The 13,375-nt window shown below is 36.3% G+C and overlaps 6 non-coding genes and 1 pseudogene across 7 annotated transcripts; all 7 read left to right on the top strand.

Annotated features, from left to right (window-relative positions):
- The first annotated feature begins 412 nt into the window (after nt 1–412).
- On the top strand, nt 413–13,254 carry LOC143550817 (SNF1-related protein kinase regulatory subunit gamma-1-like; annotated as a pseudogene). Its single transcript, XR_013138390.1, has 7 exons — nt 413–1,378; nt 2,133–2,317; nt 11,744–11,860; nt 11,972–12,125; nt 12,210–12,292; nt 12,368–12,559; nt 12,641–13,254. The product of XR_013138390.1 is annotated as an SNF1-related protein kinase regulatory subunit gamma-1-like (transcript).
- On the top strand, nt 3,364–3,559 carry LOC143550845 (U2 spliceosomal RNA). The gene has a single exon (XR_013138396.1). It is a non-coding gene; the product is annotated as a U2 spliceosomal RNA (small nuclear RNA).
- Nucleotides 5,939–6,134, top strand: LOC143550846 (U2 spliceosomal RNA). The gene has a single exon (XR_013138397.1). It is a non-coding gene; the product is annotated as a U2 spliceosomal RNA (small nuclear RNA).
- LOC143550856 (U2 spliceosomal RNA) lies at nt 6,811–7,006 on the top strand. The gene has a single exon (XR_013138403.1). It is a non-coding gene; the product is annotated as a U2 spliceosomal RNA (small nuclear RNA).
- On the top strand, nt 7,747–7,942 carry LOC143550855 (U2 spliceosomal RNA). Its single transcript, XR_013138402.1, has one exon. It is a non-coding gene; the product is annotated as a U2 spliceosomal RNA (small nuclear RNA).
- LOC143550854 (U2 spliceosomal RNA) lies at nt 8,683–8,878 on the top strand. Its single transcript, XR_013138401.1, has one exon. It is a non-coding gene; the product is annotated as a U2 spliceosomal RNA (small nuclear RNA).
- On the top strand, nt 9,618–9,813 carry LOC143550853 (U2 spliceosomal RNA). Its single transcript, XR_013138400.1, has one exon. It is a non-coding gene; the product is annotated as a U2 spliceosomal RNA (small nuclear RNA).
- Nucleotides 13,255–13,375: the final 121 nt, after the last annotated feature.

The raw sequence follows: 13,375 nt of genomic DNA, 5'->3' as shown, positions 1-13,375 counted from the left end.
CGGGCCCAAACAAGGCTTACGAACCCAATAACATTCACCACTTTTTAGTTTATAGTCCATGCCACCCGTAGGAGTTAGGACTTGCTCACATAATTAGTTGATTTACTTTTGAAACGACATTTAGTTATAATGATTTCGCTTAAACATGCGTTTAGTTTTGGCGATTCCTATTAAATGTACCTTAGTTTCGTAAATCTTAGTTAATGAGCGTTTAGTTTTGACAATTCTAGCAAATCAAGCTAAACTTGTATTTCACTTTTTAAACAAATCTTAAGACCAAATAAAGTGATGTGTGTATAGCGTGTTAATGGCGTGTTTATAGCATGACCCTTAAAAGATCATTTAGTTATTTGACTATAACTAAACTTTGTACATATTTGTTTGTCACACTGACATCCAGTCAGTCACTGTTAACAAATATATTAAGCTTTACATTAGTTTTATTTCACTTAACACTAACAAAATATGTAAATGAAGTTAAATTAGATGGCTTGAAGTTAATTGCAATGAAAATAAAAGATCATGGTCTTAAATCATAAATTTTAAATTATCTGACTAAAATTACATTTTTTAACAAATAAAAGAACTTTGAAACCGATGGAGGTAAAAAAAATCATCAAATCCACTCATGTTTATTACAAAGCAATAAACAATTTATTGCCGAATAATCGATCATTATTTGATTCCGTCCCCAACCTTTTTATAAGCTACATTATCTGGATATTATATTTTGATTTGGATTAAAACCAAGTTATTTATGATATACACATGCGAGTTTTTATCGAGCTATATATTAATGTAAATTAAATTAAATACCTTTAAAAGTTATGAGACATTTGTCGTGACTCGTGATGATATATGATTATCTGATGATGTAATACGTGCTCTCTCTATTAGAAATTTAGAACTTAGGAGGTCAATACGCGATAGTTCAAATCAAACACTAGACGGGTTATATGGTTTTAAAAGTAGATTATTATTATTATTAAGTATAAATAATTTTTTTTAAAAAAATAGAATTGATAGCGTCACAACTCAAAACACATCCCTGGAAAGCCACGTGGCAAAACAAAAGTACACGTGGACCTCCTCCTCCTTCTTCTTCTTCTTCCCCAAGAACACCATTCCATAAGGAACACCAAACCACCAAGACCAGAAGAAAATAATAAAAAAACAGAACAGAAATGGATCTTCGAAAGGTTGAAGAAATAGTGAACGATTCCAAAGGTGGGATCATTGAGAAGAAAGACGCAATCCTCTCAACCTTCTCCAATTCCGACGCCGACTCCGCCGGTTGATTCCGCCACCGCTCTCCAACTCTTCCTCGACCACATTCCGATCTCCTCCATCCCTGGAATCCACAATTCCCCTTCCACAGGTACTATTTCGACCATCGCCATTCGATGAAACCGAACTGAAATTATTATATGTATTTTTTTAATATTATGAATATATTTAATACTATATGATATGTTAATATATACAAATGCGTGTAACAATTTATTCCAAGCTCAAAATGTTTTAAGCCCAAACTTTCATGCTCAAAATAAAGGCTTGTATTGAGCTACTTTTAGCTAAGTTCAAATTCATGGTTAACTGACCGGCTATAGCCTTCAAAGCCAATTAACAGAATCTTATGGTTATCCATTAACCAACATCTCGGTTATGGTTATGGTTTTGGGCCAAAACCGACCAATGCACACCCTTAGTTAGGGCATCCGTAATCATTGGCGAAGTTTAATTGGGGTCCGGGTTGGCCTCGGCCCCCCTGTTTTTGTGCACAGCAGTGTAAATGTATCCGTTTTCGGCCGAAATTTTGTATACATAGTGTAAGTTTAGCCTTTTCCGGCCGAAAATTTGAGGCCGGCCCCCCTCCTTTGTGAAATTTTGAGCTCCCCCCCCCCGCGGTGCCTTAGTCCAAGCTTCGCCATTGTCCGTAATGGTTCCACAAAATGTGGAAAATGGCACGTTGTTTTTGGCCGATGCCCTGCCCAAAAGCGCCTGTGTCGTAGCGGTGTTGAGGCGTTTTGGGTCATAGTTGGTAGTGAGCTGATGCCCCGCTACAGATGACCTTATTATATACTTCATATATGTGGCGTAATGATTGACGTGATGAATTGGATGTACGGCAGTTTTGGTGGTGAAGACGCATACGTGTATGAAGGATGGGATTAAGATGCTGTATGAAAAGAATGTGAGTGGAGCTCTTATTGATGATAGTTCAGAACCGGATCCAACCACCAGTTTCACTGCATCGTTCTCCCATCCGTATATTGGATTCATCAGTTTTTCTAATATGGTTCTTTGGTCTCTCCAGGTAATTTTAACTCCTCTGTTTGGTTTTGGATTTTTGTGTTTTTGATAGGTATATGCATTGTGTTTGATTTACCAGTTATATGATATACATTTCCATGCATCAGTTGTTCATTTTATTAAAGTTAACATATATGGCAAATTGGTGGTTATTACTTTGAATCATTAAGCGCAATTTCTAATAATTAAAGTTAGATTACTTCTGTAATAACATCGTACTCGAAATTAACGCAATAACTATTCACAAGACTCAAAAGAGACATGAACGAACAATCCTTTGCGGGTCAACCTGACCCGACCCCTACTGAAATTACCCATTTTGATCCATTAATTTTCTGTTAAAGTTTTAAAATTTGAAATTTAAATTTATGGAACCAAAGAGAACAAAAGGTTGAATATGTTTCTTGAACAAGATCTACAAATGCAACTGAATGATACCTCTGAAACGGATAAGAAATAAGTATACAAGTGATATAACTCGCTGAGCAACCTGCGAGTTGATTGGCTGGCCAACAAAGATATTCAACCCACTTCAGAAACTCATTAGTTCATGAAAATGAAAATTGGTACCACCAAACACTCCCAGATTGCCGAAACCACCATTAAGTTACAATTTTTTTCTTGTGTTATTCTGAAAGAACAGTCAGTTTAAGTGTATGTCATATTCTATGAAATAAAAAACACAACTTATCAATTACAAACCATGAAGGTAGACTCTAAACATGGTAGTTGAGAACAAAAGACTCTTCTTTTATCTTTTTCGGTTCAAGCTGGTAGTAAAAGTATATGATTTTCAAGGAAATAAAAGGTACCGTTTTGTGTTTTAGTGAGAGGATTATGTTTCAATGAATGTGTTTCTACAGAGAGAGAAAGGGAGAGTAGACTCAATAAAAGTTATGAATGGGGGGAGATCAAATTGAGAGAATGAAGAGTTTGTTAGTTTTATTTTTATAATACAGAGAAAGGCTTTATGCATCCCACATCAGCTGCGTGAAATAACATACAAGGGGGATTTCAGTATAAAAACGAAAGCCCTGGAATGGAAGAAGCATACCTTTCTCGGCCTTTTGGCTAAGATCAAGTGTAGTATCTGTTCTTATCAGTTTAATATCTGATATGTGAGCCATCGGCTCACTCGATATTAATCCTATTTTTTATGGGGGAAGGCCTGTCAAAGTAGCTTGCTGCTTGGGTCTTCATGTGTTGCCTTGGTCTTACACTATCACCAAGGCTTGGCGCACCCCTCCAATATATATTTAAAAGTTAGCACTGAAGTGGTTTAGAATTCTTAAGACTGGTCTCATGGTTAAATGGAATTCCTAATTACAGGTGTACTGTTTATCAAAGTATTGTTCTTGGAGATTCCAATCAATTATCCTTTTGGACAGTATATTTCAATCCATCAAATCTATCATCTTATGCCACTGTCTACCCCTTAATGGTAGTTACACTCTTAAACGAAATACATAATCTCATGTTGCAGGCTTACTGCAGGAGACCTCCTACAACCACTAGTGGTGTTTTTGTTTTTGGCAGCCCAGGCCTGAACGGTGAAGAACCCGTTGTATTCACATCCAATCCATATCCATCTAATCCTCTAAACCATTTCCGATGTAGCCATGAACATGATCTATAATATAGATAACTAAATTCTTCAATTTCTTGTAGGGTCGTTATATTCAAACACCACCTCCATGGTGTGTTAACAACTTTATGCGGTTCGTATAGGGGCTATATGAGTCGTATAGCCCTCACATGACTAACTAATGTAAGGATTGCAACTTTTCCAGTCTATACGGGTCGTATAGCCCCTATACGTGCCTGTATAGGTTTCAAACATCTAACACTCTCAATCACAAAATGAGAAAATTTTGCACCTATACAACTCGTATAGCCCCTATACGTATAGGCGCATATGGTGTCCAAATAATTTGTATGGTGTGGGAATAACCTATGCCTTTCTTGTATATTGGTAATTGTGGCTTTTAGGATATAACTGAATAATAACTTTGTTATACTGTCTTGTATGCTACTGCAGCGTACAGAGTGTGATGTTTCTAAACACTCTAAATCATAACAGTTACACTGTTTACGGGCGTTGACAATGACAGTCATGATGGGAAGCTTTTTAGCAATTAGCAGCAGGAAGTCCTAGATGGTCCTGGATCATTCTTAACCGGTCCTACATCCCTAACATTTAATAGAGATAACAATCTGAACGAATAAGAGCCTAATATATAACCACATTTGACATTACTCCATGGCTGTCCTTTATAAGATCATAGGTATCATTAACAGTCAAACATCTAGCATTAAAAAAAATCTAAAATGAGAACAAAGATCCACTAGATAGAATGATCATTTAAGTGATAACTATTCGACTGTAACTGGCTCGCAACATTGGTACCACAGGCAGGTTGCATGTCACGTTATCAAAGTGGTGATTGCCAAATCATCTATAATTGCTGGCATGCGGTGATAGTGGAACCAATCAAGTCTAGTATTCAGTTTCAAGTATTCCATCAATGAGCCCAAACTCTAATGTCTGCAAAAATAAGGGAAAAAATATAAGGTCTCTGAGCTTTGGTTGCTGTTAGTTACACCTATATGTTATCTTTAAAGGGTCAAATGCGTAAAACTAAAACACTTTGCTAAAATAGAAGCGGATCACATATGCCAAACATTCAACCAAAGTGTATTCAAATGCATAAAACCCTCTAAAGCTTTCTATAATTATACCTTCTAAAGCGCTCTATAAATAAAGTTGAATCTGTTTCCGGGACAAGATCTATAAATGCAACTGAATGGTACCTCTGAAACAGATAGGAAACGATCCCTTTTGGTGTATTGTTGCACTTTCTCCAATGGTTGGCCAGTAAATGCCGCATACATCATGTCGATTTTCTGCATAATAATTAAAACAAAACAAATAAATAAATAAAACCCAACAAGTCCATATGTTAAAAGAAATCAATGAATAAAGTGCATGCTAAGTCCACTTGTACTAATAACGCAAATATACCAACAGAATGTTAAATGAAAATCATGTAACACACTGACTACAATATACATTTTCCACGCTGCAATGTTTTACACAAGTAGGATACACCCCGGAAATTTAATTGAAACATTAAAGAATAAACATCAACAACCGAAAATTGAGAAAATATTATTTTCAGAATAATTGTGTCATAAGACTACTTCCCCTTTGAGAAACAGCTGCTGCTAGCTGGTTAATGATTAAGACCGTTTCCTAAGTTTGCTGTACTTACTGTTTTATATAATTTAAGTGTGTCCTACATTGTTGGTAGAATCATTGATAGGTATAGATTACCTTTGTGGAGCTGTACCTGATTTAATTTCTGAATTCGCAAGCATAGATTTAAGATCCAAGCACATTCATTCATCCAGGATTATTTAGTTAGATTATGGTGTCGTTCCTGCGGTTATATCAACAAGAAATATGCCTTGATTATGGAGAGAGTGATTGATGGTCAGAAGAAACAAGGCAGCTAATTCTATTGATAGAAGGAAGGGTGGGTTTTTGCATCCCACATCGGCTAAGGGAACTAACAGACAAGGGGCGAGTACAATACAAAAACAAACGCCCTGGACTAGAAGAAGCATACCTTTCTCGGCCTTTTGGCTAAGATCAAGTGTAGTATCTGTTCTTATCAGTTTAATATCTGATATGTGAGCCATCGGCTCACTCGATATTAATCTTATTTTTTATGGGGGAAGGCCCGTCAAAGTAGCTTGCTGGTTGGGTCTTCACGCGTTGCCTAGGTCTTACACTACCACCAAGGCCTGGCGCACCCCTCCAATATGTTGTCCAACTTTAGTGTACTTATGGAAACAACCTACCCTAACAAGTAAATGGTTATTAGTAATATGCTAAGATCTGAACACAGTAACAAGATATGTTCAATAGCTCTAAGCAAATCATGTATGGAATAAATAGAGGCTTTAAGTAAATCATGCATGAAATACTTAGGAGGCTTTACTACTGAGTTTAATGGTGTTTTGTCTCTGGCAGCCCAAACCTAAAAAGTGAAGAACCTGTGAAAAATATTGGTACACATACCAGTCTTCAACATGACCCTATAAAAAGTTCACCAACATAAGAATTGATTCTAGCATCAAAAACCATCCAGTTTCGACTTTGAACTGAACAATCTGTGAAATATAAAATTTTAACCATATCCCACATGCCTTTCTCTACACCAGCAAGAAAAAGTGTCCCTTCACTTGCAGAGCTCCAAATCACACCGTACCAACTTTAAATTTTATCGTTAGAACCAAAATTTAGAACATAACAGTATATAGATTAAATGCTTCATTTTTTAAACTAGTTTCCCCAACAGAAAATGAAACCAAATTGTTCAATCTTTTACCCAAGATATGCAAGGATGGGTTTCTGTATCCCACATCGGCTGAGTGAAATTACAGACAAGGGGGATTTTAGTATAAAAGCGAAAGCCCTGGGATGGAAGAAGCATACCTTTCTCGGCCTTTTGGCTAAGATCAAGTGTAGTATCTGTTCTTATCAGTTTAATATCTGATATGTGAGCCATCGGCTCACTCGATATTAATCTTATTTTTTATGGGGGAAGACCCACAAAAGTAGCTTGCTGCTTGGGTCTTCATGCGTCGCCTTGGTCTTACACTACCACTAAGGCCTGGCGCACCCCTCCAATCTTTAGTCTAAGCTTAATTTCTTTTGCAGTTTTATATCAGTTAATATTGCAGTTTTATATAGTATAAATTATAAAACTTTTAGATAAATAGAGTGTTTAATTAAACTCGTTTCAAGGTAGTTTAAAATTGAGCTCCAAGTACCTTATGTATTAGTTATACTCCTACAAAATTCTTATTAGTCAACACTTTCTCTTCTACAAGACTCTTTGGTGTTGACTGCAGTAGACCTCGTTTGATGTGAAAATATGATCTCGCGGTTGGCGGTAAGACTCATTGAGGTTGGTGGTCTAGGCCTGAACAGGTAAGACTCATTGAGGTTGGTGGTCTAGGCCTGAACAGTGGAGAACCCGTTGTATTCACATCCAATCCGTATTCATGTAATCTTCACTAAACCATTTCCGATGAAGCCAAAAATATGATCTAATTATATTCTTCAATTTGTTGTATATTGGTAATTGTGGTTTAATGTTCTAAACCACAATTATATTCTTCAATTTGTTGTAAATATGATCTAATTATATTCTTCAATTTGTTGTATATTGTCTATAATCTCCAATAAATTTGCTATAATTATATGGTAGTAGATACAGAATAGATTATTCATAAGAAAGATCAAATTGATAGATTGATGTTTACAAGAAACAAGGATGGGTTTCTGTATCCCACATCGGCTGAGTGAAATTACAGACAAGGGGGATTTTAGTATAAAAGCGAAAGCCCTGGGATGGAAGAAGCATACCTTTCTCGGCCTTTTGGCTAAGATCAAGTGTAGTATCTGTTCTTATCAGTTTAATATCTGATATGTGAGCCATCGGCTCACTCGATATTAATCTTATTTTTTATGGGGGAAGACCCACAAAAGTAGCTTGCTGCTTGGGTCTTCATGCGTCGCCTTGGTCTTACACTACCACTAAGGCCTGGCGCACCCCTCCAATCTTTAGTCTAAGCTTAATTTCTTTTGCAGTTTTATATCAGTTAATATTGCAGTTTTATATAGTATAAATTATAAAACTTTTAGATAAATAGAGTGTTTAATTAAACTCGTTTCAAGGTAGTTTAAAATTGAGCTCCAAGTACCTTATGTATTAGTTATACTCCTACAAAATTCTTATTAGTCAACGCTTTCTCTTCTACAAGACTCTTTGGTGTTGACTGCAGTAGACCTCGTTTGATGTGAAAATATGATCTCGCGGTTGGCGGTAAGACTCATTGAGGTTGGTGGTCTAGGCCTGAACAGGTAAGACTCATTGAGGTTGGTGGTCTAGGCCTGAACAGTGAAGAACCCGTTGTATTCACATCCAATCCGTATTCATGTAATCTTCACTAAACCATTTCCGATGAAGCCAAAAATATGATCTAATTATATTCTTCAATTTGTTGTATATTGGTAATTGTGGTTTAATGTTCTAAACCACAATTATATTCTTCAATTTGTTGTAAATATGATCTAGTTATATTCTTCAATTTGTTGTATATTGTCTATAATCTCCAATAAATTTGCTATAATTATATGGTAGTAGATACAGAATAGATTATTCATAAGAAAGATCAAATTGATAGATTGATGTTTACAAGAAACAAGGATGGGTTTCTGTATCCCACATCGGCTGAGTGAAATTACAGACAAGGGGGATTTTAGTATAAAAGCGAAAGCCCTGGGATGAAAGAAGCATACCTTTCTCGGCCTTTTGGCTAAGATCAAGTGTAGTATCTGTTCTTATCAGTTTAATATCTGATATGTGAGCCATCGGCTCACTCGATATTAATCTTATTTTTTATGGGGGAAGACCCACAAAAGTAGCTTGCTGCTTGGGTCTTCATGCGTCGCCTTGGTCTTACACTACCACTAAGGCCTGGCGCACCCCTCCAATCTTTAGTCTAAGCTTAATTTCTTTTGCAGTTTTATATCAGTTTATATTGCAGTTTTATATAGTATAAATTATAAAACTTTTAGATAAATAGAGTGATTAATTAAACTCGTTTCAAGGTAGTTTAAAATTGAGCTCCAAGTACCTTATGTATTAGTTATACTCCTACAAAATTCTTATTAGTCAACACTTTCTCTTCTACAAGACTCTTTGGTGTTGACTGCAGTAGACCTCGTTTGATGTGAAAATATGATCTCGCGGTTGGCGGTAAGACTCATTGAGGTTGGTGGTCTAGGCCTGAACAGGTAAGACTCATTGAGGTTGGTGGTCTAGGCCTGAACAGTGAAGAACCCGTTGTATTCACATCCAATCCGTATTCATGTAATCTTCACTAAACCATTTCCGATGAAGCCAAAAATATGATCTAATTATATTCTTCAATTTGTTGTATATTGGTAATTGTGGTTTAATGTTCTAAACCACAATTATATTCTTCAATTTGTTGTAAATATGATCTAGTTATATTCTTCAATTTGTTGTATATTGTCTATAATCTCCAATAAATTTGCTATAATTATATGGTAGTAGATACAGAATAGATTATTCATAAGAAAGATCAAATTGATAGATTGATGTTTACAAGAAACAAGGATGGGTTTCTGTATCCCACATCGGCTGAGTGAAATTACAGACAAGGGGATTTTAGTATAAAAGCGAAAGCCCTGGGATGGAAGAAGCATACCTTTCTCGGCCTTTTGGCTAAGATCAAGTGTAGTATCTGTTCTTATCAGTTTAATATCTGATATGTGAGCCATCGGCTCACTCGATATTAATCTTATTTTTTATGGGGGAAGACCCACAAAAGTAGCTTGCTGCTTGGGTCTTCATGCGTCGCCTTGGTCTTACACTACCACTAAGGCCTGGCGCACCCCTCCAATCTTTAGTCTAAGCTTAATTTCTTTTGCAGTTTTATATCAGTTAATATTGCAGTTTTATATAGTATAAATTATAAAACTTTTAGATAAATAGAGTGTTTAATTAAACTCGTTTCAAGGTAGTTTAAAATTGAGCTCCAAGTACCTTATGTATTAGTTATACTCCTACAAAATTCTTATTAGTCAACACTTTCTCTTCTACAAGACTCTTTGGTGTTGACTGCAGTAGACCTCGTTTGATGTGAAAATATGATCTCGCGGTTGGCGGTAAGACTCATTGAGGTTGGTGGTCTAGGCCTGAACAGGTAAGACTCATTGAGGTTGGTGGTCTAGGCCTGAACAGTGAAGAACCCGTTGTATTCACATCCAATCCGTATTCATGTAATCTTCACTAAACCATTTCCGATGAAGCCAAAATTATGATCCAATTATATTCTTCAATTTGTTGTATATTGGTAATTGTGGTTTAATGTTCTAAACAATAACTTTGGTATACTGTGTTGTATATACTACTGCAGCGTACAAAGTGTCGTATTTCTAAATAATCTAAATCATAACAGTTGTTATACTGATTAGGAGAGTTAACTGTTAGGCTCTTAGCAGTTAGCAGGAAGTACTGAAACTCCTGGAGCTTGTGTATATCAGTCGCAACTTGTCTGACTTTAAGTTCATGTCAAAAATCTTCTATTTGCAAGTTACCATTTGGCATTTTGTGCATATTCATAACGTATAATATTTAGATCGACTGGTTTTTGTTTCAAATTCAAATCTTAAGAGTGGTCGAGTTAAAGCAAATTTCCAATATCTTGGTGGTGCTTCTTTGAAGTTAGCAGGCTACTTTTGTGTCTGATAGTCCTGACAAGGTTCCAACCGATCTCAGTCCTGGATGGTTCTGGACCATTCCTAACCGGTCCTACATCCCGAACCTTTGATGGAGAAAATAATCTGAAAGAATAAGAGCCGAATGTATATCACAAACCACATTACTCCATGGCTGTCCTTTGTATGATCATAGGTATCAATAACAGTCAGTAAATTATGTCAAGGAACAACACCTTTAACATTAAAATCTAAAATGAGAACAAAGATCCACTAGATAGAATCATCATTTAAGTGATAACTATTTGGCTAAAAGTAGCTTGCAACATTGGTAACACAGGCAGGTCGTATGCCATGTCATTGAAGTGGTGATTGCCAAATCATCTATAATTTCTGCATTCGTTGGTAGCGGAACCGATCAAGTCGAGTATTCCGTTAATGAGCCCAAATTCTAATGCCTGCAAAAAAAGGGAATTTTTTTTAAGGTTTCAGAGATTTTACATGTTAGTTAAACATGTAAAACTAAAAACACTTTGCTAAATTTGAAACGGATCACATGGGTCGAATGGTTTGAAAGTCAACCAAAGTATATTCAAGTTTCAAAAGCATTAAGCCTTCTAAAGGGTTCTAGTAGATTACTTCTACGATAACACCGAAATCATATGTAATACAAATACCCACAAAACTGACATGGACAGAAAATCCTTTGTGGGTCAACCTGACCCGAGCCATACAGAAATTACCCATTTTGACGTATTAGTTTTCAGTTGGAAGTTTCAACATTTGAAATATAATTATGATGATGATTGTTGTTAATACTCAGAGCTCCTGTCAAATCATAGACCTTTATGATTTCAAACCAACTCTGCACATCAGAGCTTGTCACATCATACGGCGTATGACTTTGTCAGTCAAAAACATCATATGGCCATTTTCTCCATGTCATCTGGCCCGTACATGTCACTGGTGTTTGTATGGTCTGTTAACGGTGTTTGTTTAGCTCTTCCCAATTAGTTATCTTATGAATCTTAAAACATGCCCGTTAAACATCTATCATGGTTATGGATTTTTATCTGAGACGTGTTCACAGATGAATGAATTCAATTCTAGGAATTTCAAAAACATCAAAGAGGAACCAAGATTGATCATGATAAAGGTTTGAAGAAGATTAAGCCGCATGGATTCTTCTCTTTGCTTGCTAAAATACCCTCTGTTTCCGAGGCTAAGGTGATCTCTCTCAACTGTAAAAATAATCCATTTTTTGCTTTGAACTTGAATGTGCAAGTTTTCTTATTAAAATGTATTCAACGCTTATTTGATATTGTTAACGTGGTCCAGATAAGCGAACTAGCCGCATTATTTTTATGGAATCCTGTATTCCCTGTAAAACCGGACCAAAGCCCATGTTCTTTTGTTGCTGTCTAAACACAGCCTGAGTGTGGTCCCCATGACCGAGTCTTTTAGCTCAAAGGTTGTTGGCTATGTTACCGAGGTAACTAATCATTTTCACAACCCGCATGTGTCCATCTGTACCAATTCTTTCATAATATTAAGGTTCACATAATTGTTTATGTAGCATTCAGTAAATCATATACTCTTACAATCCAGCGGGCTCGAGTGGTTTGACAGCATTGCAGATAAACCATTGTCCGATTTCAGGTTCCGAATCCAATATGCAAATTCTTAACTTACTTTAAAACCATCAAAAAGCTAATCTTGAAAGCGACTTGTTAGGTTCGAACACAACGGCCAAATTGTTTCGGTCTACAATGATCACAGCATTGCAGAAGCAGTTGATGTATTATGGAATAACAAAGTTTGTGCAATTGCAGTAGTGGACCGACAAACGGATAAGCTCATTGGATGCATTAGACTCAGTGACATCCATCATCTTTTGGATGATGATCACATATTTAATGAACGAGAGTATGCATTAATTCTTATCAAATATTTATAGCCATTTATAAGTTATAACTTATAACAACATTTTGGTGTTTTAATATACAGGGATACAAGTGTTGATCGGTTCATACACAGAGATACGGGTACAACCAACGATGAGGTGAACCATGAGTTTGGGGCTCTTATATCAGCTGGGACTCTTGTACTGAACAATAAGTTTGAACCGAGAATGAACTCGCCGGTTACAAACATGGGAACCGATACATTGAAGCAAGTGATGAAGAAGTTAGCAGAAAAGAAGAGCAACTTTAGTTTTGTTGTAGACAAGGGCGGACGGGTGAAAGGAATGATAACATGAAGGGATATACTTATGGAGTTTGCTCCTCCTTGTATGGACTCTAGGATTGATGGTGGTAGTTTCTTTGACATGGCTTTGAAGGAGTCTGGGTGCGCCATTAAAGATGGGACCATGGTTCAACTTAAATGAAACGGTTAAACCGTTGACCATCGGTGAATCCGAATCCATCTTTTGTATGTTTTGACAAGCTAACCGAGCTTTATAGTTTATCCAAATTTTTAAGATTGTAACTACACAAAATTGTAAAGAAAAAACATAGTTTAGGCTATGTGTAATGGTATTACTAAGGTGAGTAAAAAGTGTTGTCATGCCACCGTCACTTAAGTAGAGGCGATCACTTTTCACACTTAGGCAGACGGGTATGGATTAGTTTTTTTTTTTTTTTTTTGAACAAGAAGCAATTATGAAATTCATTAAAACAAAAAGCCAATACTCCAGCAGGTTGCTGGAGAAGAGCCCAAACCAAATACAACCATAACCAC

Source organism: Bidens hawaiensis, unplaced genomic scaffold (genome assembly GCF_021521415.1).
Source record: "Bidens hawaiensis isolate Kalapana, Puna unplaced genomic scaffold, B.hawaiensis_p1.1 tig00016189_1, whole genome shotgun sequence".
NCBI lineage: Eukaryota > Viridiplantae > Streptophyta > Magnoliopsida > Asterales > Asteraceae > Bidens > Bidens hawaiensis.
The sequence above is the reverse complement of the archived record's forward strand: the minus strand, read 5'-3'. Positions and strand labels throughout refer to the sequence as shown.